This window comes from Zootermopsis nevadensis, unplaced genomic scaffold (assembly GCF_977971745.1).
Source record: "Zootermopsis nevadensis isolate Lab colony 2312 unplaced genomic scaffold, Znev_1.0 Znev_ptg000016l, whole genome shotgun sequence".
Taxonomy (NCBI): domain Eukaryota; kingdom Metazoa; phylum Arthropoda; class Insecta; order Blattodea; family Termopsidae; genus Zootermopsis; species Zootermopsis nevadensis.
The window spans coordinates 15,832,946-15,845,732 of NW_028259148.1; the positions used below are offsets into that span (position 1 = coordinate 15,832,946).

The 12,787-nt window shown below is 44.7% G+C and overlaps 1 protein-coding gene and 1 long non-coding RNA gene across 12 annotated transcripts in view; one reads left to right on the forward strand and one right to left on the reverse strand.

Moving 5' to 3' along the window:
• The window catches only part of cpx (synaptic transmission protein complexin), a 482,383-nt gene that overhangs the window by 370,322 nt on the left and 99,274 nt on the right, over window positions 1-12,787 (forward strand). The gene's annotated exons all lie outside the window — the stretch shown is intronic.
• Window positions 1-12,787, reverse strand: part of LOC147873792 (uncharacterized) — a 28,544-nt gene that overhangs the window by 1,401 nt on the left and 14,356 nt on the right. The window lies entirely within an intron of this gene.

A 12,787-nucleotide genomic window follows, 5' to 3' on the forward strand; every position in this document is an offset into this window, starting at 1 on the left:
CCAGAGAAAATAAACGCCTCCCTCTTACAGCAAATATGAACAGAATATTAAATTTCCCCTCAGAAGCCGTATTAAAGTTGGGAGTACAGGTCGGGTCAAAACGCTGGCGTCTTCTAGCTACTGCTCATTCCGATGGGTTTATGGGTCTTTGTGTTATTCGCCAGACTGTATCATGTTACATTTATCTTCATATTTCACTTCTCAGAATGCAAAAACATCCTGAAGGGGGGTAAAAGATTGGTTCTGGATCATTGCGGCATTGTTCAGATATCACATGCCAATTTGTACGCCATTGTGCAATATAGGGAAGTTGTTCTAAATATGGCGGGCCTCGGTTTTCATATACGGAGCCAACGCCACGAATAATTTTATTTAAATCCTGAAAATGGAGGCGATATGTTTCTCCGAAACGGTAATAGCCACCTACACATCTAGGCCTGCACGGCGTCAGAACCCAAAAGGCCACGATCGTAACAACCTTCGATAGTTGGTTCGTCAGTGTTCAAATGCAGCTGTGCGCACTGCAAACTTTGCCAGGCCACGCTGACAACGCATGCAGCTGGCGTGAAGTAGTGTCACGTACGAACTGATGTTACGAAGACGCGGAGAGGTTAAACCCGAGACCACACGAAGTTGGGTGGATACTCGGCGAAGTCCTGACCACCGCAACCTTGAGCTCATTTCGCGAGCGAAGTGTGACTAACCCGTGGGAACGGATATTCTGTCAGTATCAACGTTTAGTACAAGTGCACGCAGGTTCTCCTGAGTTCAAACATGTCTGCCAACAGCATCGTAACATGAGAAGGAAAATTAGGGGAGACTTGCCTAACACCCACAGATAAATGCATTTATCGAATGGATTTAAATTTCGCGCAGTTAGGTTCGTCACGTTGGTACTGAACTCCAGTGCAAGATGGCGTCAAGTGATAGTGAGGTTCTGAAGCTTTGTGTGCAAAAGTTCGTTTTCGTGTGCTTTTCTAACGTTCTTACAGTCGCAGTTTATCGCCATTGGCATCCTAAGACTTGTGATCAGCTTATTTCAACAGATATCCAGCGAAGACTTTGTAAGTAAGCAACAATTAACACTAATTGCTTCGATCAGTGGTTCTTGTGCCTTTAGATTATGGGTCGGATACCCACTGCAGCCAACGTTGGGTAAAATGACGCAAGCGATTTGTGTGTGTTCTCCGTACACAGACCTAATTGCACAGATTATTTTATTTATTTAATTAATAGTGTTCGATTTAGCGCTGTCAGACTTTGTTATGAACAAGTTACCTTCTTCTACATTGTGACCTTGATTGTTTGAACGCGATTTTCTTACGTTGTTATTAATAGGAAGGTGGTGATACTTTTATAGCGTGTTCTTTTGTTCTGTTTTGTGGTGGGTCCTCTGAGCCTGATATATTATTGATCGTGATATAACTACATGTTCAGTAATCTTTATTATTGTGAAACGTAATCGTGGTTTGTGAGAATATTGGAGTCATTTTACCCAGAGTTTTGGCCCCAAATGACGGAAATTTTTTTTTAATCTCCTTAGGAAGACTAGATGCAAATGTAACAGACGTTTCGGCTTACGCTAGACATTACAGAAGCCATGCAGTCGTACATTCATGCGTCAATATTAATGCTTCAAACCGATTTAAATTAAACATACGTCTTTTTAGGCCAATTCCACGTTTCTAGTAGGCGTTCTTCACACAGAACGTGTGACGGTAGAAAGCGTGTTTTCGAAGTTACTGCTTGCAAGTGAACACGGCAGCCATTTTAAATACAAATGCATGTCAGATTTCGACTCCACCTCTTCGCTTAATTTTATTCATTTGCCTGAACTGTATAAAATGTAAGTGGTTGTAGCTTTCATATTAAACTGGGAGGGGATTATACGGAATGATCAGTGTTTGACGGGATTATGCTGGCTTCTAATTTCCAGTTTAATGGTCAGAATGCCAAGGGCATAATCACTCTCACGTCCCACGAATGTGCGATTTGCTTAGAGATATGGTCATCTATTAAGATAAATGTTCCTGACTCAATGTCGGTTGCAAAATTTGAAGACAGCCTCCAGATTAATACAGTTGTTTTGTAAAACAATGTGACTTAAACTTTAGCGTTTAATACTGATTGCTTGGACGTAACTTGTAACTTCCCCTGTTGACGCAGGCAGGCGCTGTAATCGCCCTGTAGAACAGTAACAATTACATTATTGTTGCACAGTGAACAGACATCACTTGTACATCAGTGTGGGCTCTGCCCGGCCGACAAAGCGTCGTTTCATTTCATCCTCTGGAGGACAAAGTTCTGACTCGGAAGTCAGTTGCTGCTGACAACGGACGGAGAGAGAGAGCCGTCTTCACAGATTACATTGTTTTAGGGCGCTGGGACCTGTTGCTATGTCGAAATGAACCACGTTCTGTTCGGCGTCTAATTTCGCGGTGCAACATCAAATTAAGAGGAGACAAAATTTTGAGAATGTTTGCTACCGCGCATCTCGGATCCTTTGTCTTCCAGTTTGCTGTAAAAGAGTAAAATTTACAAAATTGTAATCGTACCCGTTGTTCTCTATGGGTGTGAAATTCGGTCTCTTTCATTAACGGCACAACGCAGATTGAGGGCTTCTGAGAACGGGGTGCGAGGTGTCATTCGAACCTAACAAGAGGAATGAAATGACATTAAAAATCGCGTAGTGAGCTGCATTATAGTTTGTACGCGTCGCCAAATATTAATACGATCGAATCGAGGAGCATGAGATGGGTGAGACATGTAGCATGCGTGGGAGTTTTGAAATGCGTGCATGAATTTGGTTGGAAAACCAAGGGGTAGATCAGAGGATTGTGATAAATAAGATGTTAGGAAAATATGTGGGCTCTTGTGAACACGGTGATGAACCTTCGTGTTCCACAAAAGACAGAGATTCTCTTGATCTCATGAGCGACTGTTGGCTCTTGGAAGATGACGCTCGGTGAAACGTGACATTTCCTCCTTCGTGCAGCGAGGGCAAACATTGCATAATGAAGCCGTGTGGCTGGGATGGGCTGGGCTGACCATTCCTCAGAACTGAGTACGGTCCGTCTTTAATACTTGATGGTAAATATCTTCTGCGCTCCACTTCCGGACGTGGCCCTGTAACATCGCCGGTTAAGCAGCTTACCACTGGGGCGGCCCTGAAATATTAACACTCCGATACAGCACGAGCGTGGCACAAGCCTACTGATATTTCGGAGAGATTTGCTTGTAATGGGTCGTATAGCCCCTTGCATTTTGCGGCTCTGGACGGATTTCTGTTTATCGCAGGTGCTTGAAAGGATGTTACACGGTTCGTACCCCAGCCAGTGTAACAAGAGCTGTTGGCATGTGAAGTGACTGTACATTCAATGCCAATAAGAAGCCACTGATCTGCCTTCTACCCCTCCGTAGTTACTTCCTTCCCTTCCCTTCGATGCGTGTGGCGTCAACTTGTTTCTTTCTACAATTTTCCTTCTCATAAACTCCGTGAACAGAATTGTAAGAAATTAAGTAGTCAGCGTTGAAGCATTCCGCCAGATTATCTTACTTTTATTAATTTACTGGGTGCAATTCTGCAGACATTTTCCTACGTTTCAGCTCTACGACGGAAGGTCTGCGTGTATACATTCACTCTCTGTGCAAGTATTTGGTCCTAGCGCTATTGAACCAGCAAGCTCGACCCTCGCCCGTCTGATTTCTTAAAGTTCGTGGTGGGAAACGACGACTGTCGTGAATAAGGAGACAGAAAAGTTATAAAGTAGGCGTTGCTACCTTTTCCAGTCGAACGTTTCAGGAATGGCGCTCGACACTAATGCAAGTCGATCATTGCCTGGTGTTTTATGAATTTCAAGGACTTTTTTTTGAGGTTGGATAAATTCTTAAAACTGTCATTTTTCAATTTGCGTTTGAATATTTCAATGCTTTTATGTTGTCAGACACAACATCAGTTGTTTCCCCAGCTCGTCGTAATTCAACATTCATCTGTAGGGAAAAGTCTGTGACAAATGGTAACCTGCCAATCCACTGAAAACAAATAATTCTTAAAATATTAATTTTACGTTGGTCGAAAACACGCGAACTTTATCCGGACACCTGAACGTTACTGTATTTGAGCATTCCCTTGTGTATGAAATTCACTTCACTCATCGAAGACTGGGACTGTCGAGTCTTGAAGCTCTCGCAGAAACAAAATTCTAAACTTTCCTCGGGAACGGCCCTCGCTCAAAAAGCTTGCTCGTGTGCTGTGCGATGTAACTCGAAGCGCAGTGGACCACCGGTACAGCACGTTGTCAGTAGACACGTGGAGCAGTGGCTGACACCAGCACAAGCGGTCTTAACTAATTAATTACAAAGGAGGTCAGTAATAGAAATTGTGCACCCCACCGACGTTTTCTATACAGTCGGTGCAATGTCTGCTAACGTGTCCTTGACGCGGTCGGGTAGACCTTGTAGCTACTAGGAAGGAAATTCTCAAGGTAGCTTGCTTGTGTAGTTTGTGCCAAGCAAATTGTTCTCGTAGGATTTGAGGTTTTCACGGCGATGAGTCTGAGGATTGCTGTCTTCTGGGTTGCTGCGCCGTGCAGTCTGGTGGAAGTTTACAGACGTTTCAGAGGTCCTTGCTGCCTCCATCATCAGGGCGTTGACAGCAGTCTTCAAAATTTTCTCTCGCGTGCAGCTTTAGTCACCAATTCCAGTGCCACCGCCGGGAACCGATGCTCGGCCGACCGCCACTTCGCTGACTCAAAATTTCGCACATTTTATTTTCCATCTTACTGCGTCACTGTAATGGTGATGATAGAAAAGAATATGGGGCTTGGCGTTTTGTATTCCCAGATTGATCGCTGGACGTCCGGGCGAATGTGAAATCAGAGTTTCGACGCCAAAGACGTTCCGGCCTCACATTCACTCCTGTCCGGATGAAAGTTTTGTGTGAGGAAAATAGTCTGCAAGTGAGACGCCCGTCGTCGGTCCTGACGAGCAACACAATAGCAGGAAGAGTAGTTATTGGAATATCCGTAAGAGGCAGCACTTCGGTAGTGTCTACCACAGTCGGTAATGTGTAGCGTGTGATCGTCGGATCGACTAATAGACGGGTTACGTGAGCGTCGTGACCCGTGGTTACCGCTGGGCGAACGAAATGGACTTTCTATGTCGCCTGCCGGACAAGCAATTCCTGTCCGACCGAACCCTTGTCCATCGCCCTTTAGGAAACGGGTGTTTCGCAAGCAGCGTCCCAGTTGCCAACAACACTCGATACTGAAGGGACTTGTAGGAAGATGTATTTGTTCAGGTGCCGGAGAAACACACCTTTGTTATGGCAACGCGAAGTTTGTCACGGTCTTCCACAAAAACTATTCGCATTTAATTTTTCCCTGACCTAGTTCATTACATTTCACACCTCCATGAGGTTTCCCAACAGGAATTTTGTGTGCGTATTTATGTACCGAAAAGGGGCATACCGCGACATTCGGGAACTCAAAGCGCTCCCTGGTGCTCAATTAAGCATCGCGGTATGAAGACACGGGGAGTGGAGGTACAGCTCCACACGTTCTCATCCTCGACATTAACGCCCCCACAGCTGTATAGAAGCTATTGGTTCCCAAGATCGGTTACCCGTACGGGGAGTCGAACACCGGATGCCAAGCTCATAAAATACCAGGCCGATTAATGGCCGGTGCGAGAGTCTTCATTTGAATATTACCAGTGGACATTATTCGTAGAGACTGAAATGTGTTGTATTACCAAATTTATAAATTTTCTATTATTGTCATAATTATTAGGGGATTTTAGTGGAGTCTGTAGTCTGTGAGGTCGAAAATTATTACTAGAATTTTCTCATACATAAGTGATACCTGTGTCACTGCCTCTTAAATAATAAAAAGGCACACGCGACACTAGATTTATGTCTGTCGGCCAGAAAATAGGCTCTCTTTCCTCTCTGTACTGACAAGATAATGCTTGCTAGCTGAGGTCGTCTCTAAATGCGACCGTATTTATGACATCGCACTGCGCCCTGGTGACGAGATACATAATTTGTAAAGGCAAAAGACGATAACGTTGCGTGGTGGAATGGCCATAATAACAACAAGCGTCAACTCTCTTTCTATAAAAATAGCTTTTATTAGCCGACAGAGGACCGTCACGGCGAAGTCGTCGTCGTGTGCGCTCGCCGCCATGTTGCAGAGCTTTGCGATTTGTCACGTCAGATTGAAAATAAACTTTCACACTGCGTTATTGTTGTTTGATGTAGCTTCTTTTCTATTACACCGACTATCAGCGTTTAACAAGTACAGACGATGAAGATGAAAAGTGAACTTGAAATTATTTCTTTGTTTAAAATTTGTAGGAGAGAAGTGAGAGAGACTTCGATTTCTGGGGAGAGAGAGTGTCCAGAAGGTTCCCAGGCAATGCCCGCTCGTCCTTCTGGTGAGGAGAAAGTAGGAGTGAAGACGTTAGGGCGATAGTTAGTGAAAGTTTGCTAGCAGAAACGACGTGAATTTTGAATTGCTTATTAGAAGCTACAATTTGGAAAATTAACTAAATAATTTAGCGGCATCAGATGGAGGGGGTAAATTTTGACGAGTTTTTTTTTTTTTTTTGGGGGGGGGGGTAAACTTTCCTTTGAAGCTGAAGTCCGTCTGAATAGTATTTATGAATTGAGCCCGTACCGCAAAGAAAACACAACACTTCACCGTTGCATGGCAAAACTGGTTAACGCTGTTTAAGAAATTAATCGCTGTTTACACTGAGAATCATACGAAACCCAAAAGAATATACAAAATTCAGTTACTGCACTAGAACACGTGAGAAGTTTAAAGGTTTGTTTATGCACTGCACCACGAAATTTGTGGCCGGAGGAAAATCGTCGTAAGCATTGTACAGATCTGTTATGTCTGTTCCGACCTCATGTTATTTTGATTTCTGTCTGTCCGTCCATCCGTCTACAGATCTGAGTGGCCGGAGCTGCTGTCCCCGTGGCTCGGCTTGTGACGGACAGACCCCGAACTTGTTTATACGTTGAGAGAAGAAATCATTGGTCGGCCAGCCTGCTCGGAATTTAACAAGGGAGAGCAGACAAGCCTCTCGCATGTAAGGGGCCACGTGAGGTCGTCAGGAGGAATATTTTCCATCCCTGTGAGAGCGGGGTTATTAATGAATTTCTTTCATAAATGTCAGTGAATGCAATTCGAATCGATCATCAATTATAACCTTAATTATGAAGGGTTTTAATCTCACCATTACCGCCAACCGGCCGGCCCGTCCACTTGTACGAGTTCACTGATGCAGTCCGCATGAGGAACAGGTTGGAGCATTCTTGCGTTCCGAAGGATTAGACTGCATACTGTTCCGTGTATAACGCAGCCCAACAAAAATCACGTAGAGCGAAATCAGGAGCAGGTCCACCCCCGTGTAATCGACTCTGCCAACTTCCCACGTGACATTCGAGTTGCTAGGCCGCTGCGCAAGAGCAGAACGCGCGTTCTTTCTAGAAGAACTCAGCAACGCGTGTCGTGAGAAGGAAGTGCTGATTGATAAGGAATTTTCGGTACACGGAAAACAGCTGAAATTACGGCCGTAACTTCTTCGATCGGTGCATCAGCTGAAACATCGGGTTCAGTATTTTTGTTGAGTTCGTCGTTTTGTGAGTGAAGAGCTTTTGGGGTTACGTTTTGAATGGAACATTCTGTACAATCGCTACCGATAGGTTTGTTATTCATCTGTTAAGTTCAGCGGCGACATGTCGCCATGCCAGATTCTTACTTCTGTGGTATCTGGGCATTGTTTCTCGAGTTGTCTCCTTTGTGTATCCCAGTAACATTTTGTGTGAATTTCGTGTGTCCCGGGAAGAACATGGAGGTTTTGGTGTTCGTAGGTGACATTAGAAGTACATGTGAAATCTGTAAGCAAGAATGCACTTGAGAGACCTAAGCATGAGTGCTGGGGGGGGGGGGGGGTGTAATATACAAGTGGGTCTGCGAACTGGATTCATCTGGCTTAGGATAGGGGCCACGTGAACGTGGTACTGAGCATTTGTGTTCCAGAAATATTTCGTATTTCTTGAGTATCAGCGATTTTCTGGTTCTCATTCAGGAGTCTGCAATGCGTGCTACATGACTTGTTTATGTGGACGTTATCGATTTAAGCGCCTCGCGACACAGTTTGTAAATTGTCTCGTGACGTCCACTTACAAGTTTGTACTCAGGCACCGCCGTTCTGTGTTGTCCTCAGAGCGAAGGAGCGAACTGCTGGCTCATACAAAGCGGCAGGCAAAATGGCGTATAGCCGTGGCACAGGCGACAGCCCTTCTTCAGGGTGGACTGACCCCGGGCGCCCCACATTCTTCGTGGAACAGAACCGATCAGTTTCGTTCTGTTCGTCCGAGTATCTCCTAGCAAATGCCCCGAACGTTTTGACTGATTTCGACCAAACTCGGCGTCATGGTTGTTTTGATTTTGGTTTCGTCCTGCTCATTTTGAGGGCCAAATTTCTTAACAGCCTAAATTAACTTGGCTACATTCGCATGTTTTTAATCCTATAATAGGTTTTTGCGAAATGCTGTAGAATATTTCGCGTGTCACTGTTAATTGAGCCACGTATAGATTTTTATTTGCTTTATTTCAATTTATGTACGTATGTGCGTGTATCCGTTTCGCATCGTTTATGTATTTTCCTCTTCTGAGTCACCATTCACTCCCCTCCCTCCGACTGCGTATTCAAATCCTGTCAGTTCATTAAGGGCCTGATTAACTGTATTTTGAATTTGACAGAATTTTATATAACGTGGTCTAATGCACTCAGTGCTGTAAAAGTGTGTTTTTAAATTGACTTCAATTTATTTTGAAGCCGCGTTTGTTGTAGGCTTGTGTGTGAAGTGAACTGAAATTATAGGAATTCTCCCTCATAAAATCCGTAATTCGATGACAAATTACTGCAAGTGCGTTTTGTCTTATCCGCTCTCGCTTTCGTTCTTCAGCGCAGTTTGAATCACTTCTTATGCACCTGTCAGTTTTTGCCCAAAGTTGTTCCGGTTTCATGACCAAAATTTGGATTTCCGCCTCCCCATGAACACACGATTTGTGTGTTAAAGAACGTGTTGCTTGCTTCCAGGGGATTGTTCACTCCCTGTCCAGTGTCATGACTTGAATCATCACATTTATGAGCATCCATCTGTGTATCTGTGAATCAAAATAAAAATTCCGTGTGCCACAATCTTTTTTGAGGCGACTTGCCTCGGTCTTTTTCCAGGGCAAGGGAAAATTATGTTTGCAATTTCTGCATCTAATGCCTTCCTTCCTTTAAGTGCGTTCATTTCAGCCTGGCGTTTGTTTCGCCGTGGTGTCTGAATCTCGCTGAGGTTTTTTTGGTTTTGGTGCCAGTTCATTAGTTTAAAGAATCACAGACACGTAATTCGCCCCGCAGTTCGTGTTATTGTGTTACGTATGAATTTCAAAAGTCGGGTCTGCGTGTTTCATTATTTTTCTGTAATGTGTGTTTAATGGTTCATAAACCCGAGTTGAATAAAAAAAAATTTCTTTGTGTGTTGCTATTAACGTTGCTATTTTACAGCCGTGCGTTCTGATTATCATTTCGTCTTCATCACGAGACATGCGCACCAGAGAACCACTGTGAACAATTATAATAATAATGCTGGTTGAAGATGATACAGTCAGCGCTCCAACTTAATTTTCCTTATCAGAGGTCCTCCCGATGTTGCAGCTGACCTCGAAAAGTAATTCGTGCACCCGGGGGACTAGGTCGTCAGTTAGTTTGGCTTAGCTGTTAAATTACGAGATTATGGGAGTACTGTGGGGAATTGTAACATTAGAACTGTGAGCCTTCCACGTAGAAATCCGATTTGGAAGATACTTGGTTATCCTGCAGCCACTTGGTGGCAGGATAATGTCACCTAGCAAGCAAGATACATGTAAATCGGCGTCGGCGTCGGCGTCTCTTCTGATGTTATCACCTGACATCCACTGGCATCGGCGTTAGCTTGAACTCGAGTGTCACTTCCCGCATCGCTGAAGGAAGTGATTAAGTAAGTTGATGCGTTTGTATCGTATCGGGAAAAACTTTTGTTGTTAACGGTGAGTGATGCAGTTCCATCCGGGAGCTGGGAAGTAACAGTTACGTTCAACTTTGTCGGTGAACGCACTGTATAAGTTTCTTTATAAAACAAGGAATGTATTTTTGTTTATATGAATTCGAAATCATATTCTTTGGTTTTTATTTCGTGTCTTCTGACGTCTTCGCCCTGTAACCTGATACTTATTTCCCAGAAGTTTTCCGTCCGCGTCACTCAGTCACCCTGCGCTGTGCGCTGCGCTTTGTTCTTTCTTCGGAACGCCCTCGCCAGAGCGCGTGCATGTCGCTCCGCGGAGCGTCATGTGATTAATTGGCCTTGTAAATAACTTTCTGCCCGCGCAGAACCCTGAGACGGTTGTTTCTTGTCTGGTAAAGTGAGCGCCTGCTCCTGGGACCGTGACAGTTCCGCCATGTTGATACATGGCGGACATGAGCCCGCAATCAGCTGCTGAGAAACAAAACAAAGAATGCGGGCGCATTGTAGATCTTGCAATTTATATATCACCGCTGGTGCGAGAAAAGTGAGGTTACGGTTAGTGGTTTTAGGGGGGGGGGGGATGGGGGAGCAAGTCGAAGCTAAGTTTGGAGCACAAGTGGACTATGCCCACTTGTGCTCTCGTCGTGTTTCACATCTGCACAGTCCGTGGCACTGACACCAGTTTGAATATCCTCCTGTCTCCTTCACAGGCCTCGAATTCGTTGCTCACCGTAGAATTCTGCGTGAGATTTCCGTTTCCTCTGACGTGCTGAAAAGCCTGCATTATCATCGATTCTGTGCAAAGCGACAAAATTATTTAGGATTCAGACCGGGTTCTGCTGTGTAATGACGTAAACCATTCACTTATTAACGATGTCTCTATTCTGGGTTGTCACGCGTTGTACGCCGCGCGCGGCTTGCTCGTCGCCCTGATGATGGAGGCAGCAAGGACCTCTGAAACGTCGGTAAACTTCTATCAGACCACGCGGCGTTAACAACCCAGAAGACTGCCGTCTTCGGACTCACCGTTGTGAGAACCTCAAGTCCCGCGCTGTTCATTATCATCGTCGAAGTCTTTCGCCGGATCTTTTACATCTGGAGATCGCGACTTTTCCTTCCACGTGCGTCCATCCGTCGCCTTGTATCGTTCATGCACTACCGAAGGGTAGAGACGGCTTTGATACGAGATTCGTAGAGACTGAGATGGACCGATACCACTTAGCAGAAATGAGAATCGGTGGCAAACGGATAAATCAAAGGGGAGAGTGTAGGGGTGCCAACCTAGCGGATCTCAAAATACCAATAACTTGACAGAAAACGAAACAACGCGTCAATAAAGTAGCGCGACCGAGAGACGGATCAAGTTCCTTAAGTTAAGACGATAAAGAGCGGACGGACGCTTGCTCTCTGCCCGACTCAGTTCGGAATCTTTTGTCTTCCTCTCTGGAGACATCCGACGTAAATATAAAAATTGCTTCGTGTTTGTGAAACTTGGAATCGCACGCTGGCAAAGAACACGGGTTCAGGCTGAGACCATTTGGGCACAAGAGGGATGAATCACCCGGACGCCCGAAGGCACCGCCCAGTGAGGAGCTTGTACTGCGCGTGGGGAGGGTGGAAAATGCGGTCAGAATTCTCATTTAAGGGCCTAAGCTGTAAACACCACTCGAATCACCTAGACTTAGATTTAAGGATAATATTAAAACGGATATTTGAAAGGATGGGAGGGTGAGACCCGGATTTCCTCTGGCTCAGTACAGGGACCGGCTTACAGCCTTTTGTGAACACGGCAATGAACCTCCGGACTACAAACTTGTTATTGGTTTGTTTGTTTCCATTTCGTGTTTTGAAGACTGCCACCGCGGGAAGCGAAGAGTTTTTTCGTACTTTGGACGGGGGAGGTGACCCTGAGACCGGCTGTCCCGAATGAAGGTTATCATGATTTTATTTAGTCCCTCCAGACATGCTGGGAGTCTCCCTTGACAGGAGATCCCTACACGATCACTCATTCTGCATACGCAGTTACAAGCGCGTCGTTAATAATCCAGGAATTAGTTTTGTTGCCGAACTGTAATTGAATTGCAGGCCTTCGTTTGTGCTCGTAATCCCGGGCGGCGTAACGACCGAACCACCGTATTTAATGACGGCGTGATTGGCCTTTGTTTGTTTTCCTTCCAGATACTTTCTTTGTCGTGTTGCAAGACTCTTTAATGGCGATCTCTGATGTACACTCACAGCAAACATAAATGTGCTCCTCTCATATACAAATCTCTCGGTGTTGTGTTGTCATAAATTCTGCAAGTAATTACATAACACAGTTAATCACTTTCGAGTATTTACCGCATTGAAAACAAATTACTGAAGACGTAAACGCACCCAAACGATGGGAAAAATTCAAACAGAGAACTGTGACTGTGGTGCCAGTCATCAGACCATCAAACGTATTGCGCGGGAATGCCACCTGAGGGCACTTCCTCGTAGCCTCTCCACCAGAACTTGAATGGATTCCCAGTGCTGTATTCTAGTATATTTTATTTCTAATGTCCATCGTATTCTTGTATTTCATGTGTTGTGATATAGCCATAAGATATGTATGCACCTAAACGATAACCTTATTTTATGAACCCTGACTTACTTTTCCTTTTTTTTAAAAAAATCTGATGGTTGTTGTGCGATTCGTGATACAGGAATATGCAGACAAAAGCATTTGCGTGT